Below are 19,835 nucleotides of genomic sequence, written 5' to 3'. Positions count from 1 at the left end.
ATTGCAATACATGCTTGACAGTCGAATACTGCTGTCGCTGACGGTCAGTGAAGCGATTATATGTTATTGTCGTCAAACCGAAGTTTGGTTGCCAACTCCGCAAGTCACCGTAGAAATTGAAAATTTCCGAGAATATCCAGAATCGTTTATCGACACTATCATCGAAAGAGCTCCCCGAACTGATGAAAGCACAGCAAAAGATCTAGGACGAAGAATAATAGGAAAATTTACTCAAGGTGGAGCGTATGATCATAAACTACATCATAGTCGATTAATCATGGACGAGGCCGAATTGGATCTTATTGTCGCTAATGCCGCCACGAATAATACGTTTTGTACCCGCGAAGATGTGTTTCTGTCAAACGGGGAAAAATTAGGAACTGTTTTTAGTTATATCGACGGAGAATCATCTCAGTACACACATTTGAGATCTTCGATGCTAGCTTATGTATCAATAAACCTATTGTCGATGATTAATAGGTTTCCCGTTGACGCAGTGAGAGTTGCAACGGATTCATTCTATATCGATAAAAAACACTTAGCGGCGTTGAATAAGGTTATACCGAATGATCCATCGTGGGGTTCATGGAGAATAAAAAATGAAATGTTGCATGGATATTGTGAATCAGCTGATGTTGAAATCGAGGATGAATATCGCGGCGCAGAAATATCTGGGAAATTTTCAATTTCTACGACAACTTCGCTGCCGCCGGTGCACGATCCTGTTGTGAGACATAGAACAGTTTATCTCAACGGGGCTGGTGGTTCCGGTAAGACAACTCGCGCGATAGAATTATTTAGAAACTCTGACATGATTGTGCTAACACCCACACATAGACTTGCCAGGGAGATGCGACAACGGGATGTTAACGCGTGCACGTATCACAGTTTTTTCAAATACAGCGGCGGCACATGGACTCCTACGCGAATGGGAACGAAATATATCCCTGGAATAATCATCTGGGATGAGATAGACACTGTGCCGTTGGATACATTAAAACAGTTTCTGGATTGGTTGCTAAAGAAAAATACCGCAGTTGTTATGTGCGGCGATCATGGTCAACCACCGCCATTTACAGGTGAATCTCCACACACGTGGCTGAAAACTTTTGTAGATTATTATGAGGAAATAACTAACGATGTTAGAGCACTCGATGAAACGCTGAAAGAGTTTAAGGCGTTGATCAGGCTACAAACCAATAAAGTCCAGTGTGAGATAATGCGTGAAATAATTCCAGAGACTTCGCTGAGCGACTTTTGGGAAACGTGGAAACCAGGTGATTTAATTGTGGCAAGTAGAAAGATAGTCAGGGACACACTTCAGCAGCGGTTATTTCAGTTACATCAGAAGAAATTTCCCATGTTGCCAGTGCCGTTGTGTTATAGACCAGCTGATACGCGATTGCAGAATACCGACGTTGATATACCTGGGAGATCGGAAAAACAGAATTTAGTATTAAATGATATTGTCACAGTTGATATTGATGCTGTTGAACAGGCACTGAAAATGAGCAAATCCCCGTGGACGCTAGGATACGCTATGACCATCCACAGTTCGCAGGGACTAACTATTTCAGATACAACAGTTTGGATTGTTGATGATCGCATCGAGTGGTCAAATTTAGTTTATTTAGCCGTGTCAAGAGTAAGAAGGATAGGTCAGTTACGAAGAATTGTATTAGATGATGTTATCAACGACAGCATCAACAGCTCAATCACTGATGATACAATAAGAAAGAAATTAGCCGGTTACAAACAGAGCGACAAAAAAAATGGCAACGAGTTTGATCTCGACGAAACATTTATTATACAATTACAACAACAGCAGAATAATCACTGCGCGAGTTGTAATTGTTTATTGCTGTGGCAGTATTCGAAAAATAATCCAAGGCAATTTACCGTAGATAGAATAGATAGCAGTCGCGGTCATACACGTGAAAATGTGATGTTGACCTGTCTTGAGTGTAATCGACGCAGAGGTGCTGCTGCAGTTATTTAAGTGATCGAGGTGGTAATTGTGTATCCGCGGGGATCACCTGAAGTTGCTCGCGTGTGAACCCACGCTGAGGAGCAGTTGAATCTAATCTGTAGATTGCGTTTCTCCCAGTTGATCTGGTTATGCTGGATATCTTGTGTGTGGTAACACTCCATATAGGATCAGTTGCCCTTTTTTTTCCTCCTTCGAGTTCGCCGGGTTCGTATAAATACCTAACGGTGACATTACCCAGCAACGGGGAAGCTAGCGTCGTTGGCTGCGTTGAAACACGTTCACTGACGCGGGGTATATATTTTTTTGTGATTGCATTTACAGGTCTCATGTTTGTTGTTCTGGTAATTTCATTATTCAGTGCGGCTATCACGTTTGGCAGTCTTGCAACCCATTCACGAGATCTCGTATCGTAAATGAATTCCCTCGCGTACTGGTATCCGAATAATCTCTCAGCGAGTGTTCTATTAAATCGCTCAACAATTGCCTGATCCCGATGAATTTCAGTATGCCCTCGTCGTATGGTAACGTTATGCTGCTTTGTCAGTGATGACACCGCGCCCTGAAATTCTTTACCAGGATCAACTTGTAATAATCGTGGCCAGTTTAGAGGTCCTCGCTGATAAATTCGCGAAAACGCAGAGGCGACTTCGGACGCTGTTTTAGTCGCTAACGGTTCTGCTTCTTTGTATCTACTGGCAACATCAACTACTGTTAGCGCGTATTTGTATGTTTTTCTACGGACAGTATCATGAGGCAGGAATAGTATGTCAGCCTGATGAACTTCATTGGGGATACTAACATCAAAATGTGCAAAGTTGATTTGTCGAGGTGGTGGTAGGTAGATTTGCCATATTGCTTGTTTTGACAGCCATTTTTTGGCAACCTCGCGTGTTACTGATGCCGCGTTGGCGAGTTTATTAATTGCTGAGTTACCTCTCCAGTATCCGATTGGGGAATAATAAATCGCTTGCATTTTTATTTAATTATCCAGCGCCTAATGCTAATTTAGATTTCATCGCTGATCTTATTAACCAATTAGCGAGTGACTCCTTAAATGATTTATTTTTTATGGCGCTTAGTGCATGAATTAATTTCACATCCGCGATATGCCTGTCTTGCAGATCTTTACTTCGATAAGCAACATCATGCATGTGACACGCTGCGTCGATAGCGTTTATCGGATACTCTCCCGGTTTTGGTTTAGATTGTTCATCAAGTCTGATATCTAGTCGTGTCCCTGGACCGCAGTAATTGTATCCTGGGAGATGTTTTTCTCCGGGATATTTAGCCCAAGGGGTACCTGGAAGTCGTCCGAGGGTTGCTGCGATGTCACCTCCGCTGACTTTGTCAGGCTTTTTTTTTGAAATCTAAATTTTTTTGTGCCACATCGCGCACACTTACCAGAAAGTGCTTGTCTGTTATTTTTTGTTGTAATGGTTGTTAGATCATTCGTAGGGGTTTGTGCCTTACACTTCACACAATATAGATCCATAATTATTATTCCTTATATACAAATGGAGATCACTGATTTTTCTGCGACGCGAAGGAAAGAACCAGTCAAGCATAATTCCGTGCTACCAAATTCTATCAGAATGATCATCATAGGACCGTCAGGATCAGGTAAAACACAGCTGTTGCTGAACATGATAATGAAGTGGATGAAATGGGACAAACTATACTTGATAGCTCCGTCTGTGGATGATCAACGTTGTTATGATGTTATAAAAGATTTTAATGAGAGTGCAAAAGCGCTGAGTGAAGACGGCGAGGATGTTGTTGAATTTATAACTGATATTGAAGAAGCTCCGTCCGTGGAAGACCTTAACGGGGAAATAAATAACCTAGTAGTGTATGATGATGTGATGCTGGACAAGCAAAAAAATCCTGCAAGAATATTTTCACGAGGTCGTCATAAAAACACTGATGTGATTTATGTTACTCAGCGTTATACACAAATTCCAAAAGTAATCAGGGATAACTGTAATCTTCTTGCGGTGTTTAATGGAGTTGATGTTCACACGCTGAGAAATATTCATCAAACCTGGTGTAGCGGCGATATGGATATTAATAAGTTTAAGAATTTCTTTAGTCGCGCTCAAAGAAACCAGCACGGATTTGTGACAATAAATTTACACGACCCGCGGACACGATACCGCGTCGGCCTTGATACACTATTTGCGACATAAAAATGTTTTCTTAGGAATCGAAGATTCCCATGGAAACTCATTTCGTAGAGCAGCAGAGGGGGCGCAAACTACACCTGATTTTTCGATGATACCTCACCGTGGAAATTATGTCGGATACGAGTCGGATTTATTGAAGTAACTCGCGTTATATCAGCGGAAATACAAAGCATTTCCGGAAATGCGAAGCATTTCTCAAGGACATTTTTTTTGTCCTGTATTCTGAATAGAAGGGTTTATTTGTCGAAATAAGCCCTCTATCGGGAAAAGTTTCCGTGAAAGGGTTTATTGTGAAAATAGTTTCGGTCTGTTCGCCCCCTCTGCTGCTTTTTCTTATTATTCGAATTCGAACTTTGCCGCCAAATTTTATAGGTTATTTAATTCGGCAAAATTAAATTGAAAACTAATCCTTCAGTTTGGTTAATTTATTCGTCAATATAACTTACATTGTAAATACACTTGTATAAAATGACTTTTATGACTCTGTCAGGCTTTGTGAGGATTTGCTAGGCTTTGTATGACTTTGGCTTTGTGTGATTAGTATATATTGAGAAAAAAATAGCACTTTCTTTCGATAAGTTCAACGAACAATTTATAAATAAACAGTTCACGTATGATTTTGTCATATTTTGTTATTACTTTTTCATTATTCGATTTCGAATTTGTATTCTGTCGTCCAATTTTAGGTCATTTATTTTTGCATAAATATGTTGAAATCTGATCTTTCTGCTTTGTTAATTTATTCATCAATATAATTAACAATATAAATACGCGTTTTTATTTGACTTCGCCTGGCTTTGTTAGGCTTTGTTGGGCTTTATCAGGTTAAGCAGTATTTAGCAGGACCCGGTCTATTGATAATGTAGGTACTTATAGGAAACGGGGGTGGGATGGGGTTGGGGTGAAACCTCGATAATAATTTTCCTACACTGGCCTTCAAATGAGTCACACCTACCTTGGAGAAGTAGGACTGTGGGAGAGGTGTCACCTGTATGCCACCGTACCCTTGATTGCTATTATTAATCCGTGATTGTTTCTGCGTGGATTAAATTTAAGTCGTTCTATAGAATTGGGATGCGGTGCCTCAAGCGTACGTTCGCAGGTGGGGTGGGGTGTAAAAAGTACGCATGTGTACAGGGAGGGGTCAAGATATGCCAGATTTTTGCGTACGTACTAAATGGATAGCTCCTTACAGTAACGTCCCATTTTGACTAAAGCTGGTGTAGTCCTACAATATAAGACATATCACATGTTATTTATGTTTTATTTAGTGCTACAGCTTACCACCCAAAAAGCGTCCTTGCCTAGCGTGTTCCGATGTCAGATGAGATCGAGACGAGTAGTCAAAGTTTTAGGAATATCTCACACACTTGGCAGCCCATATCGACACTCTTCCAGAAATTGATAGTATACTTACTGTGCTGTTTTTATCCTGGTGGAATCAAAATCTGACACTAGCAAATTGATAGATTTTCATGTTCCGTTGACATACATATGAATTTGTTGAAATGTGACGGTAGTCGAGGTATGCCAAAGTATGTTCAGGCAGGTTCATGTGGGGGATATTTTTCTTGAACGAAACGAAACGTTGCTTATAGTTCCAATAGGCATAATATACTTTATTCGTTTCGTTAAAGAATAATATTTCAACTTAACCCAATTTCGGGGGTGGGGCCGAGTGGTCTCTGTTACGGATCACTGCCATCTCACCTCTGTCTGCTTGGGTTCGAGTCTCGGATTTGGCTAAAGTGGGTATGTGAGAAAGCTTGCCAGTAGCTTCTCGTGGGTCGGTGGTTCTTTCCGAGTTTTCCCGGGTTCTTCCTCCACATTTAATACTGGCCGCCATGTATAGCCTATCGTGAGCTGAAAAATTGGCGTTAAACTCTACAACAACAACAACAATAATAACCCGATTTCGGCCATCCCGGCTTTCATCACTTTCCAGCCAACTGAAATGTAGGCCAACGAAACTTGAAAACATGTCCATTTCTTTTGTGAGAATTTGAATTTGTTAGAGAAAAGACACTAGAATAAGTCACGTATTGCTAAAACATTTAGACTTTACTTTGTTGAAAAGCGTCGTTATTTGTCGCCAGTTATGTGAGATATTCATGAAAATTTAACTTTCGTTAAGATGTTAGTCAACATGAAAACTCGCTACACAGCGCTGTTAGTTAGGCTGTAAGACCTAGACGCCCAAAACATTAATATCATCATCGAGGAGGTTTTACACGTAGGTCTCAATCTGGCACTAAATACAATATTCCAACTTACATTATAATAATGTCTTAGCTGTAACTTGCACATACCTACATTGTAACTTCAGCAGTGTTATGAATTGTTTTTTGTTTTTGTTTTTGTTTTTTTTTTTTACATTTTCTTTTTACTATTATGGCTTTTAACATGTGATCAAATGAAATGTATGAATGCAACGAAGAGTCTTGGAGTTGTAGTCCTTACACAGTTTTGATGGGGGAAATCAGAGGTCTGTGACGTCACATATGAGCGGGTCTGAGTTTTTGTGTAAATATTGGTCGGAGTTTCCTCGGACTCTTGTCACCCCATTTTTCATACTTGGAGATTTATGTTGGTTTGTAGGGTTAGAAACAACGGTCCATCGAGAGTTGTGTAGTCACGTGCCTAGAAATGCAAAAAACCAGATCCAGGTCAAATTTCAGCAACGACATACTTTCTTCTCGTTTGTCAGATTAAAGACATTACGAATGATATGCTCACCATTTTTGAGAAAATAAATCATATTCCTATCAATTTAATGCAGGTATAGCTCGATGAAAGGTCGTTCAAGTTTGCTGGGCCGGATAGTAAGCGGCTACCCCATGCCGACACCAAATGGATTCGGCGAATTCTAAATTTTCGATAAGGAATGGATTCTGACTCTACATCCCCCAACATAAATATCCAAATATCAAAAATAGGGTGGTAAGGATCAGAGGAAACACGGTCCATGACGTGAGGGATGATGTGGTGAAGAAAAAAAAAATCAGCCAAAATTGCGTTACTTCAGATATTGATGGTCCTTCAGGCATATCAAATTTAGAAAATGCAAAATAAAATAATACAGAATAAAATATGGAAAAGTACATTTTAACAATGATTGATGCTATCATCCAAGGTGTAGAGAGGTGCATTTCTGATGTGAAATCATGGATGACGTGTAACAAGCTGCAGATGAATGATGATGAAACTGAGGCCATTCTGATCACAACACAAAGACTTTCTCATTCACATCCTTTACCTCAAACGATAAATATCAGCAACACCAACATTAAATTCACACAATCAGTACGAAACTTAGGTGTTACTCTGGACAGTACTCTCACATTGTACCAACATGTCATGAACATATGCAAGGCTGCAACGCAAATATCTTTCAGTTGATTCCACTAAAACACTTGTGTGTTCATTAGTACTTTCAAGACTGGACTATTGTAACTCAATTATGTCTGGTTCATCTCAATATCTGCTCCAAAAGCTTCAAAACACAGCTGCTCGGATCATACTTAGAGTACCACAATCAGAGCACACCTCCCCGCTGCTTTGTACCCTACACTGGCTAACCATTCGATCCAGAATCAAACACAAAATTTGTTCTCTGTGCTACGTTTCACTGACAGACTCCAGTCCAACATACCTATCCGACCTCACCCATGTGTACGCACCAGCAAGATACTTACGCTCCTCTTCCGACAGTCGTATACTCATTATTCCCACTATGAAAACAAAGTCATATGGGCAGCGTTCTTTTGCGTACCAGGGCCCAGCAACGTGGAATGAATTGCCCACTGAACATAGACACAAAGACACAGTGATCCCATTCAAGAGTGCTCTCAAAACTCACTTATCTCGACTGCAAGAACAAACTTAAAGAACTAATAATGTTTCCTACCTTAAATATTGTCAGCATGTTTTTTTTATAATGTTTTTTAATTTCATGGTGTTTTTTTTGCAATAATATCATTATATGTTTTTTTTTTTAATGTTATAAGTGTTGTCTAATGTTGTAAAGCGCTTAGACCTTCTAAAGATTAGGCGCTATACAAAGTCCACATTATTATTATTATGCCGCCACCCCCCACCCCTATCTTTCTCTCTCTGTGCAATCGGCAGCTTTCCTCGCGTTGATTCTTTTCTTGTCATTTTGCAATTGCATGTGTTCTTTTTTTGTTGACATACAGGATAGAACGATAAATTAAACCAATTTTCAGTTTATACCGCCCCCCACCCCCCCCGTATTCCGATTGATTCAAATAAACCAAACCTCCATCTTTGCCCGGAACTATTAATAGCTTGTTGCGCAAGCGTAATGGGATTTAAAAAAAAGATGCGCCACAATTACAAGAGAAGTAGGTGCACACTTAACTAGCCAGCCTTTTTGGAAGTAAGTATTTAATGTTTAATAATATAGAATGAATGCCAACTAAGAGGTATTAATTACTAGTTGTTATCATTTTCCAGCGGATTTTGCAGTTGCATGTGTGTTGAAACATGGCGGGAAAGCTTTAATGCGTTGTAGAAGGTCGTTCCCCGGATGCAAATGCGTTATACAGCAGCAAGAAATTGAAAGTGTCTAGACTATTTGCTACTTCCCTAAACTCAAGTTGTTCAGACTGTCTTGATAACATGGATAAAGTATTCGTAATTAGATTTTAAGATATTTGGCGGGTTATGCCGTTATACGCTATTGACCTAGGAAATGCAACCTACTTTCGATTTCTGATATTGTGAAGGGAAGCGAACCAATTCGAACAGTACCGCGTCGTCATATTTCTTCGACGAGTACTTTGAATGTTACCGAGAAAGAAAAATGCAAGTTGTTTGTATCGCAAGCCGTTCCATGTACTTACAACTGCATTGCAGGTATGTTAGTAACCTTTTCTGCACGAACTATGACGAAAGCTTTCACTATTGTATCGGTGTTCGTTGTACAGGTATTCCGGACTCGTTTGATTCGGTTAGGTTACTCAATTCACCATTTCAAATCTAATCCACTGTGATTGATACACATCATTTCATTTGAGACTCGGTAAATCATGAATACAGAAAATCAATGAGTTATCTTTCAATGTAATCCTGTAACCAGAGAACCACTTGTGGGAAATAGGTAATAATAATAATAATCATAAAGACTTTATTTAGAGAAGGTAACTCATTTAGTTACATAACTAATCTATCTTAAGGCCTTCTATCTGTTATGTAAAATATATATAGTATATACAACATGATTTGAAGAATCTGGCTTGACACTCAATAATTAGGTGATTAAAAAAAAAAAACCAACAAAGTATCAAGCCTGGAAAATGTGCACAGGCATCTGTGCACACATAAACATATATAAAATATCATCCTGCATGGAAAAATTCAACTGTGAAAATAATGCAAAATTAAAGAAAAGCAGGCGGTATTTATTGTTCTAAAACTATTCAGTTGTCTAAAGATTTCATCCATTCGAGACATTGATTATGAAAAGAAGAAATTTAGGAGCCTGCCTTATGTCATTGGGAATGTTGTTCCATACCAGTGGACAAGTAAACTGAAAACTTTTTTTAAATGATTCCTTGTTTGGCAATGGTATAATGTAATTTTTATTTCTTATGGACCTTAAATTTGGAGTACCATCAGCATCTCTTTGGTGAAAGACATTGCTTAGATAGACAGGAATGGCTTTTCTGGATACTTTATACACCAATTTGGCCTTTCTAAGAAATATACTTTCATGTATTGTTAAAATCTTTATATTATTTATTGCATCCTGGAAATGGTCTATACATTGATCAAGAATTAAGTGGCAAGCCCTCTTTCTGTGTCTTAAAATTGTTATGTTTGAGTTAGAGGTATTACCCCTAATTACATTACAATAGTCCAGATATGGCTGAATATAATTTTTATAAAATATGACCATATACTGAAGAGGAATGTATGTTTTGATTTTCCTCAGTAGCCAAAGATAAGAATTGGCCTTTTTTTGAAACATGTTTAATGTACATAGACCAAGTGAGATTGTTATCTATGAATACACCAAAAATTATATCTTGAGAGGTCATATTAAGGCTCACATTGTCAAATAGAACCTGGAGTTTGTCACTATCTAGCCTTGCTTGTTTTTGTTGTGTTGTAACTAGTAGGGCTTGCGTTTTTTCTGTATTTATGATCATACTATTTTCCTTGCACCATACTTGAAGTTTGTTGAGAGCATCTTGTAAGTTATTTTCAAGTACAATTTTGCGTCTTTAGTTAATTATATCATCTTTTGCTCTCGCTTTATGCAATGGTGTAACCTTGGCAGTTTTCCATGTTTGTGGAAATTTATTAGACCTAATACTTTCATTGCAAATGAAAGCTATACTCTCTACTATTGCATGTACAGCTTCCTTTAGTAGCCTTGATCCAATCATATCGAGTCCTGTAGCTGTACAATATCCATTTTTTAATATATTTCAGCACAACTTCTGGACTTATTTCAGGAATTTGAAACCTTTGTGTGTATATTGTGTCTTATTTGGTGCATTTCAGGTGAATGCTACTTAAACATATCACTGTTTTACATAATATCTGTGAAAAAAATATGGCAGAGCAACATTGATAATACATAGAAAACAGAAATTGTGAAAATTACTTAAAGAAACAATTGAGCATTCCCAGAACTAGAGCATATTTTATCATAATCTTTATATTGGGAGATTTTACTCAGTTTAAAATATAAAAAAAATTTGAAGAATTTTCATATTATATGAAAATTGGGACAGATATTCATATTATATGGAAATTATAAACAGAAAATAATAGATTTAGGATAGGATTTTTTTTTTAGTTACCTGACTGGTTATGCAGAACATGAATCTGTTGCGTGTTTTTGGAACTAAAAAACTGGCTTTTCTTAGATACTCATTTCTCTCGAAGGGAAAATAAATTTGGACAAAAGACACAAAGTTTTTACAAAGTACGGATTGTTTATTTTCTGTACCTTTTATGACCTTACAGTTGGTTTTAATGGTGTGTAAAAAAAGTTGTAAATGTTCATCCATTGAAAAATGTGGGCTGCCCAACTTTATTGTGGGCAACCAGTTTCCCCGTTTGATCAGTCTACCACATGTATTAGAAATTTGTCCACTCCTGTAGTGTAAAGAAGTGTTCTGGTCATAAAATCATTGAGAAATGCATTCTAAGAGAACTGAGTTTGCATTGGAGCATTTGCTGATATTTTTAAGAAGTGGCACTTTAAACACATTAATGGCTATATCTTGCCAAGGAAATGAGAGCAAAGTGCCCTTCAAAGAGACGTGGAGGCAGCTGACCTTGGCTGGAATGGGTGGGGATTTAAGCGGCGACCTTTGGATCACGAGTTTGTTATGTATATCTGTATTTTTTTATAAGTCTTGGCACATGATTGTATCTGCATTATGTTAATTGACACTTACATCTTTGACCAAGATATTACCTACTTTTTGTACACTGGTATTAAATTCAGTTTTAAAATATTAAGAGAAGATTTTATAGGATCTATATATAGGTGTTTGCAATCATTAATGGGGCCCCGAGTGGCAGAGTGATCTAGAGCGCTCTCCGTTACGGATCACTGCCATCTCACCTCTGTCTGCGTAGGTTCAAGTCTCGGATTCAGCCAATGTGGGTTTGTGAGAAAGCTTGCCAGTAGCTTCTTGAGGGTCGGTGGTTCTATCCGGGGATTTCCCGGGTTCTTCCTCCGCCATGTATAGCCTATCGTGTGCTGAAAAATGGCGTTAAACCCAACAACAATAACAACAACAATCATTAATAATAATACATGTATTACTAAAACCTGTTGAAAAGTTTGGGGTAATTTCTCGTTGGCTAGTGGGCTCAAGTGTTTTTTTTATGATCTGTGATATTTGAAAAATGTCACATAGTTACTAGTAGTCTGGTTCCCTGATTAATATGCTCCATGCATTGCATTCCACTGTTGTAGAGAGCAAAGCAGGGAGCATATGGATCATGGAACCAGACTACTGAACAACAGCATAATTAGTGATGTAATACAGTGTTTTCGTGTACACGTGATGGTTGTTGAAACCAATTGGAATATTGTTAACTACCATTGGTTTGGCATCTTGAAAATAGAGGTCATTTTTTAAACATGAAAACAAATCACTTCATTAGAAAAAGCACTTTATTGAAAATTATTCCCAACACGACTTTAAAACGAGTATTCAGCCAATATACACCAGTTCCCTCTTCCCCCTTTGCGATTTTCTCCATGTCCAGCGAAGATGGCATCATTTCATACTGTTGTGGAGGTCCCTCAATAACTCGTGCCCTCACTTAAGTGTGGTCATTGTTTTTGGACCCCATTGTGCACAAGTTATCAATGGAGAGGTGTATAACTAGGATTTTATTTTGTAAAAATTAGGACGTTTCTAGAAGGCTATTTTCCATTAGGTAATATTTTTTTAGAAATACTAATTGTAACTGGATGTCAAGTAGAGGATTTTAACAGCTTGTTAACCCTTTACCTCATGCAAACATCTTTGGATGCCTCTACTCCATTCACATGGAAACACCTTTTGATGCCTCTACTCCATTTGCATGGAAGCGCCTTTTGACACCTGCTGTAAACATCATCCATTTTGAGCTGGTTTTCATAGCGCCACCTTTGGGGAAAACCCCTCTATTAAATACTACATTCATTTCTGCGAATGACAATTAAGTCAGATCATGTGGTCACTGTTTATGCACTGGTCGATATCTGCTATTTAAAGTAACTGGGTCTTAATCTCCACTCGCCAAAATGGTGGTCACGGATTTCATTCAGTACTTACAAAGTTTTCACAATTAGAATCACAACTATGAAAGCTTCAATAACTTAGATAAAGGCTTTGATATTGATGTAGGCAGCAATTAGTTTTTATAAACTATCAAATTCAGATGACTTAGTGATGTAGACGCAGATGAAAACCTTGTAAATTTCGAGTATGAGAAATGGCAGCTACGGTTGGTCACACGGCCTCACTGACATGACAATGAACTAGTTCTCTCAAGATTTTAAAGCACATAAAAAATTCTTCCGTGATAAATAATTACACAGCTATAACAATCGGACTTTACTCTTAAATTTGTCCACATATAATAGATGTGTACCAAAAATGTAGAATGGTTAAAATTGCTGTTAAACGTAACATACTGTACATTGCTTAGCAGTTCACATGCAGGCCTATGCGTATGGAGTCGACTAGGTAACAGGTGTTCTATTTATAGTGCGCTGCACTTTGTAACTATGCTCTATGAGGTAAAGGGTTAATGGAAAAATTATTTGTGCTATAAGATCTTGTGCAGAATCAATTTTTTTTTGTTCTTTTTTTTTTTGTTGTGTCCAGAAGTTCATTTTGGCTAGAGTTTTATTTGATTTAATTCAAGTGATTCTTTTCTGGAAATACAAAGTTCTTTCCAAAAATAACATTCTTGGAAATAGAAACTTGAATTTATAGTGAAAATTCAGGATTTAATTCTTGGATTGTATTAATGTGATCCAGCACAGGACTGTTTGCAGATCAGCATTATACTGACCACCACATCAAGACTTTCAGCATTGGTTTTAATTTTCAATTTCCACTAATGTTTATTCAGAAGTTTAATTATTTAGGCTTTGTCTGTAATTCTAGGATTATTTGGGATTTAATTCGCAATACCACACATTTTTTTTCTTACTTTACATTTTCACTTTGTATTTTCGGGAAATAAATTATTTGTTGAATTTTACAAAGCTTGTTGCTACTCACTCTTCTCTGTTTCTTATTTTAAGAGCACATACTTGTAATATTTATTTATTCATTTATTTATTTAATTATTTATTTATTGTAACTATCTTTACTTTCTTAAACAATGATCTTCCTTGAATCATTTAGTACATTTTTCAAATGTGATATGCAAGGTTCATCTTGTGTAATGACTACAAAACAATTTAGCTTTAGCAAAAGTATTTTATTTATTTATTCCATACAGTACAGGCAAATTTTCATAAATATCAAACAAAATAATCAGATTTGTTAAACACATAAGGTGGCGCTCTACAGTTTCGTATTTTGCATAGGGTTAGGATTTTAAAGAAAAAGAATTTCCCTGGCTTTCCTCACTGGTTATACTGGCTATTTAAAAAAGACCTTGTATATCTTAGGTATAATGCAAAGAACCTTTAATTCCCTTTATTTTGGTGTATGATTGATGGGTGTACTATGGGTTATAGAGTATACAGCTTGGCCTTACTTCAGATGTGCACCTTTCAAAAAAGTGCTAGCTCTACTTGGTCATTTTCACTTCCTGAACTTCAGAGGTAAATTGTATAAAAAAGAGCTGATAACTTTTTTTTTACATTTTATATATTTGGTAATTCATTCATTGCACTTTCACAAGCTGGTATTGTCTAGTCTGGCAAAATTCATTTTCCCTATTTTAATAGCTGCTATGTATAGTGTACTTTAGACTAATTCAGGCTGATTTTTTAACACAAGGGAGCAGTCATTATAGTTTGCAGTGTGCTTAAATAATGTAAAATTTCCAAAAGTACAATATCCGAAAGAAATACCATCCACATGACATTAATGTAGCAAAGAGGTATGCCAACATTCTCTCCATTGTGCATGTTTTAAATGCAAACTACTTCACCTTACATACATCACTCTCTCAAAAGTACATATTAACTGGTGAGCATATGTCACACTGGGATGCATGTCACTTCTGTACCAATTCTCTGTAATTTTGTATGGCAATAACTTCTCTTTGTTCTGGTTTTTGCATTATTTGATATAAAAACAGCTTTTAAAGTATATGTCATTAATAAAAAAAACGTCTTTTGTGAGCAGATTCCCCATCATTTTATAAGGAAATAACTTCTCATTGCTGTGATCATTGGATTCTTTGATATGAAAAGCAGTGTTTCAGCAAATGTAGGTGGTAGGTGTTTTTGGAACACTGAATTGCAGTTCATTGTTCAGTTCTGGTTCATTAAACCTTTTTCTCAAACAAAGATAGTTACCCACTTAAGTTCATTGTCGCTAGTCAAGGTTCCGATATGTTAACCCTGTGTACATCTCGGCTGATCAAGCAGATATTTATGTGCTTTGGGTCTGTGAATTTCATTGGATGTGGCAGCAAACTACAGCATTCAATCAAAATTTAGTTGCTTAAATTTGAACACAGTCCTATATAATTGAGACAAGGGGATCACACAACTTGAATGGACTCAAATAAGGAATTTTCTAGTGCTGGTCCATGTATGTCCAAATACCGTTAACTCCAATATACATATACCTGTAATGGCTTCTGTTTGGTATATAGTCATACTATCGATGTTAAACTTTCAAAGTATCCTTCTGAAGTAAACTGTCTCCACCATTTTCGGCATATTACAATGCACCACTGTTATACACTATTGGTTTGTCGTCATTAAGTACTAAGGGAGACAACTCATGAAAATCAATAGATGTTGCTAGGACAGAGCATTAAAACATCTGCTTGATCCACCAAGGTGTAGATAGAGTTAACATATTGGAACCTTGGCTAACAAAGCTGAATTAAGCGTGGATAAATACAATTGTAAAAAGTTAACTGTTTAAACATGCCTTAGTGTAATCAAATGCTCAAAGTGATTTTATAGTAAATCTGCTGTCATTGAAATCACGTAATTAAAATAGTGAAAACTATAATACAGTTATCTATTTCAAGAAATGTAAACAGGGGGTGGGTGTGCTTTTGACCCACCCCTGGGTAGCTTTTTTCCTACCCCAGTTAGGGGACCTCTGTACTAGGGGGCTTTTGACCTCCACCTGAGTAGCTCTTGTCATATGGCTGCCACAATGAAGATATTGAAATTCTTACCACTAATTCTCCAGAATTAGCAGCAAGAATTTCCTCCTGAATCTTTAACAAGTGGCCAGTTATTTGTGTTGTCCAAAATATTGAGGAATGTTACCAAATATGAAAGTAATTGGCTCGTTCCTTAGAAGAGGTCAAGTCAAATATGCTTGAAGGAGAAATGTTGAACTTCAGATCTGAGGCAGACTGCTATGGACTGCAAACAGACAGATGAACCTTTGTGCAATGTTGATGCACAAGTGATTAAATACACAAGGAATATTCAAATTTGGTGACGTCGTCAAAATGCACCCATTATCACATTAACCCCTGGAGGTTTTTGTTGTTTTCATCTGAAATTCGAGTAGGAAACACATTTTGAAAGCTATTTCTAATTACATTCTAAAGCATCAACTTCCAGGTGATCATCCAATAACATAATGCCTAGTTGTGTTAGAAACATCGTTTTTCTTTGGCTATTTGGCTTGCGCTTGAGCAGAAAGGTAAAAGTTGGAGTTCTTTTTTTTTTTGTTGCTTAACAGACCTATTATTTTCCTATCGAGACCACTCTTTATTCCAAATGCCCAACTTATCCTACTTTTTGCAAAGGTTCATCTGTCTATTTGCAGTTCATACCGGTCTGCCTTAGATCTGAGGCCAAAAAGTCTTGGATCTGAAGTCTCAGTACTTTAAGAGAACGTTTTCAGGATTATTTTGGATTCAGTTCATAATACTAGAAGTTCCTCTGATGTTATAATTTTAATACTTTGAAAATTAAATTGTGAAGTTTTAAAAAGAAAACTTGTTGGTTTTGCTTTTTTGTGTGCTTAGTTTATGACCATACATTTGTAACATGTCTTTTAAATTGTCAAAAGTGGGTTGGTCTGAACTACATATTTTAAGCTTGGAGATTGCAGGACCAATGAGTTTGTCAAGCCTTTAATCCATTTGTAAGTTGACATTTTGTCTAAAACCCTGAACATCATTCAGACCAGTGATTAAACGCAGATAATGAATTAAAATCACAGATACATGTGTATGCTGAGACATACCCTATTGTGCAGCAGGGTGACCTAAATTAAGACCTCAATACACACACTACCAGTTGAGGGCTCAACTCGAGGCCCCAAATGGGTCAGAAAGACAAGAGTGGCGTAGTGCAGACAAGATTTTTTGATGTGGCATATTAAAGGTGCAAAGTGATCGGTGTTGAATGGAAAGAAAATTAAGAAAGTACTTGGGTGAAAGTGAGAATTTATTGCCATATTTATATTGGGAGTTTTAATACATTAAAATCTTTGTGGGGCAAGCAGACAAAAGAGCAAAGTACCATACTAGAGTGAGAATGATTGAAACACCAAATTCCATGCATGTAATGAGTTCCTGCCCCCCCCGCAAAAAAAAAGCAGCACCGGGGGAGGGGAAGAACCATCCTCCCCAAAATGGTGGCCGACAATTTTTTGTTATGCAACCAATAAAGTCTTATTGTGTAATCAGATGCTTTTATGAACAAGAGACCAAATAATTTCTCATGAATGATCGAAATTTATATGACATGCTTAAAGCCACTATACCGTAATCTGACTTTAAAAACATACCAGAAGGAAGTTCAGAGATTCAGATGATTTTTCTTATTCCATTTTTCTTTCCCCATTGCAATTGTTGGATGGCTTAGTGCGAAAGAGTGATCTAGTTTGTTAATTTATAATTGAAACCTGGGTGCTTTAAAATTAACACCCTTTTTGGGGTTCAGGGCTTGGGCTAGTTTTAATTTTATTAGTTTACAATTACCATTCAGTGATAGCTTGTCTTTCTTCATTGCATTGCGGGTTTCCCCCACTATAATAGCATCTGTCTACCGGTTTTTGGACTTGAAACTCATGAAATCGTTTTCACTCATTGATTAAAAGTTTGTATGCTTTAACCACTTTGGCCAGTTAAGAATATAAGATAAAATAATTTATATGAGCATAAGCACTTAATGAACAGACAGACAGACATTAACTATACACAAGCATTTAGATAGTATAATTAATTTATCAGGTATTCATATTTAATGTAACAGGTATATTTCTCTACCGAGTGTACAATAGTTGATTTTTACTTTGTAAAATCCCAGCTAGCTGTAGCACATCTAATCACATGACCTCGTGTTGAAAATACTGCATGTTATTAATAGCATAGGTATTTTTAGTGCAAACGTGTGACTAGGTCAGTGTCAAAATTTCGAGTATAATTGAGGTCAGGCAGTTTGCTGTTGCTGAAAAAATAGGTTATGTTACTCGATAAACTTGATGTTGCAGAATTAGTTACTCAATTTGCAACAATCTGTACTGAATTTGGATGAGTATGAAAATTGTTTCCAGCATCTGTTTAATTGATTAGAAAACAAATTTACGATCTAGCAGTTGAGGAAGTTCAAGTCTGCCACAGTATCATGCCTTGATAAATAAATATTTCTGCACATATGTAGTGTTTTAGTTTTATATTGCGAACTTGATGTAGTGTAGTATTGACGGTCAGAGTGGATGGAGTAATTGTCATGGTATTTTTCACTAATTCGTGTCCAAAGTCACGACTTTTTATCCCTGTTTTCACTAATTGTGAGCCTGGAAGGTTGGCAGCTATGCTGTTATTGATTTAAATTCCATTTATTCACCTGTATGGAGATTAATTCATTTAATTGGCCTACATGTGTATTTGTGTTTGCTGGATTTTTTTACATTTCCTGTTCTCTTATCGTGTGATTGCTTGTAAATTTTCCAGTCTGTTATCTGATCTATGAGGTAGCCCATGTTACCGATATTTCCAAGAGATTTTTTGAGATGACAGTTTCTGATGACCCAGCTTTGCTTGCTTCATAATCAACGAATATTGGATGTTTCTTGAATTCATCAAGATCAATCTCGTTCTCCGTTTGTTCCATTTATATAATTTTCTCTTCTAATATAACATTATTTTTCAGCCGTGGAATACTTCTCAAGTGTTACATTCAGTTTCAAAGGACACACAAACACCAAGTAATGGTCCTACAACTTTGTGTAAAATAAAGCTAAAATCTTCACAAAAACTAAAAACCAGTCTTGCTTACAGCACCAAGCCCATCTACATAGCTGCCTGCTCTACCACTCTGCTCTTGTTTTAGTAAGGGTTAGAGATACGGGATTTTAATTAATTGAAAGTTTGTGCCTTATCCAAGGGCATGAACTTGTCCAGGCTTAGTTAGCTGGGAAGATAAACAACAGAACCAAACCTGTTGACAGTCTTCTGTATCAAATATCCAGAATGCTGAGATTAGTGTTCTGGCCAACTGTCACTACTAACAATTAGAATCTGATTCAGGCACTGGGAGTGGAATCATACTGATAACACCTACCCATCTTAAGAGAAAAGTTTATGTTCTTGATACAATATTTTTAAAAACAACTTTCTGGCTTGGTACATCATTAAAATGATAAAATAGCTAATAACATTCTACTAAAATGCACGAAACTTACAGTCACTACTGTTAAATTCTGTAAGAGTCTTGAATAGCCCATTTGATGCAGACTTCGGTGAACTTTGTAATTTGCTCGGAATTTTGATCATGTGGCGGGTGGTCAGCTGACCGTAATAGCCACTCAATAGGTGGTGGGCAAAATATGACTAAGGCTTCATCATCAGCATCAACTTCTGTAACTACTTCAACAGATATTGACAAAATTTAATATTGGAACCACCCTGTCTTATTTTCTGGAAACCAGGGCAGATTTCAAACCCATACGAGAGAGTAGCTTTGAGCTGTTTACATCTGGACATGTAAGGGAACCGTGTCGAAGTAA

General features: G+C 37.0%; 1 protein-coding gene across 1 annotated transcript in view; it reads left to right on the top strand.

The window, feature by feature from the left end:
• The first annotated feature begins 8,505 nt into the window (after window positions 1–8,505).
• LOC149782856 (uncharacterized) overlaps window positions 8,506–19,835 on the top strand; it is a 233,243-nt gene continuing 221,913 nt past the window's right edge. Inside the window, exon 1 of the mRNA XM_089934391.1 lies at window positions 8,506–8,572. The gene's annotated coding sequence lies outside the window, so the exon portion shown is untranslated. The remainder of the gene's footprint in view (window positions 8,573–19,835) is intronic.

Source organism: Sinohyriopsis cumingii, chromosome 15, assembly GCF_028554795.1.
Source record: "Sinohyriopsis cumingii isolate HCF-2022 chromosome 15, ASM2855479v2, whole genome shotgun sequence".
In the NCBI taxonomy this organism is placed as follows: domain Eukaryota; kingdom Metazoa; phylum Mollusca; class Bivalvia; order Unionida; family Unionidae; genus Sinohyriopsis; species Sinohyriopsis cumingii.
This window is presented reverse-complemented; position numbering and strand designations above follow the sequence as displayed.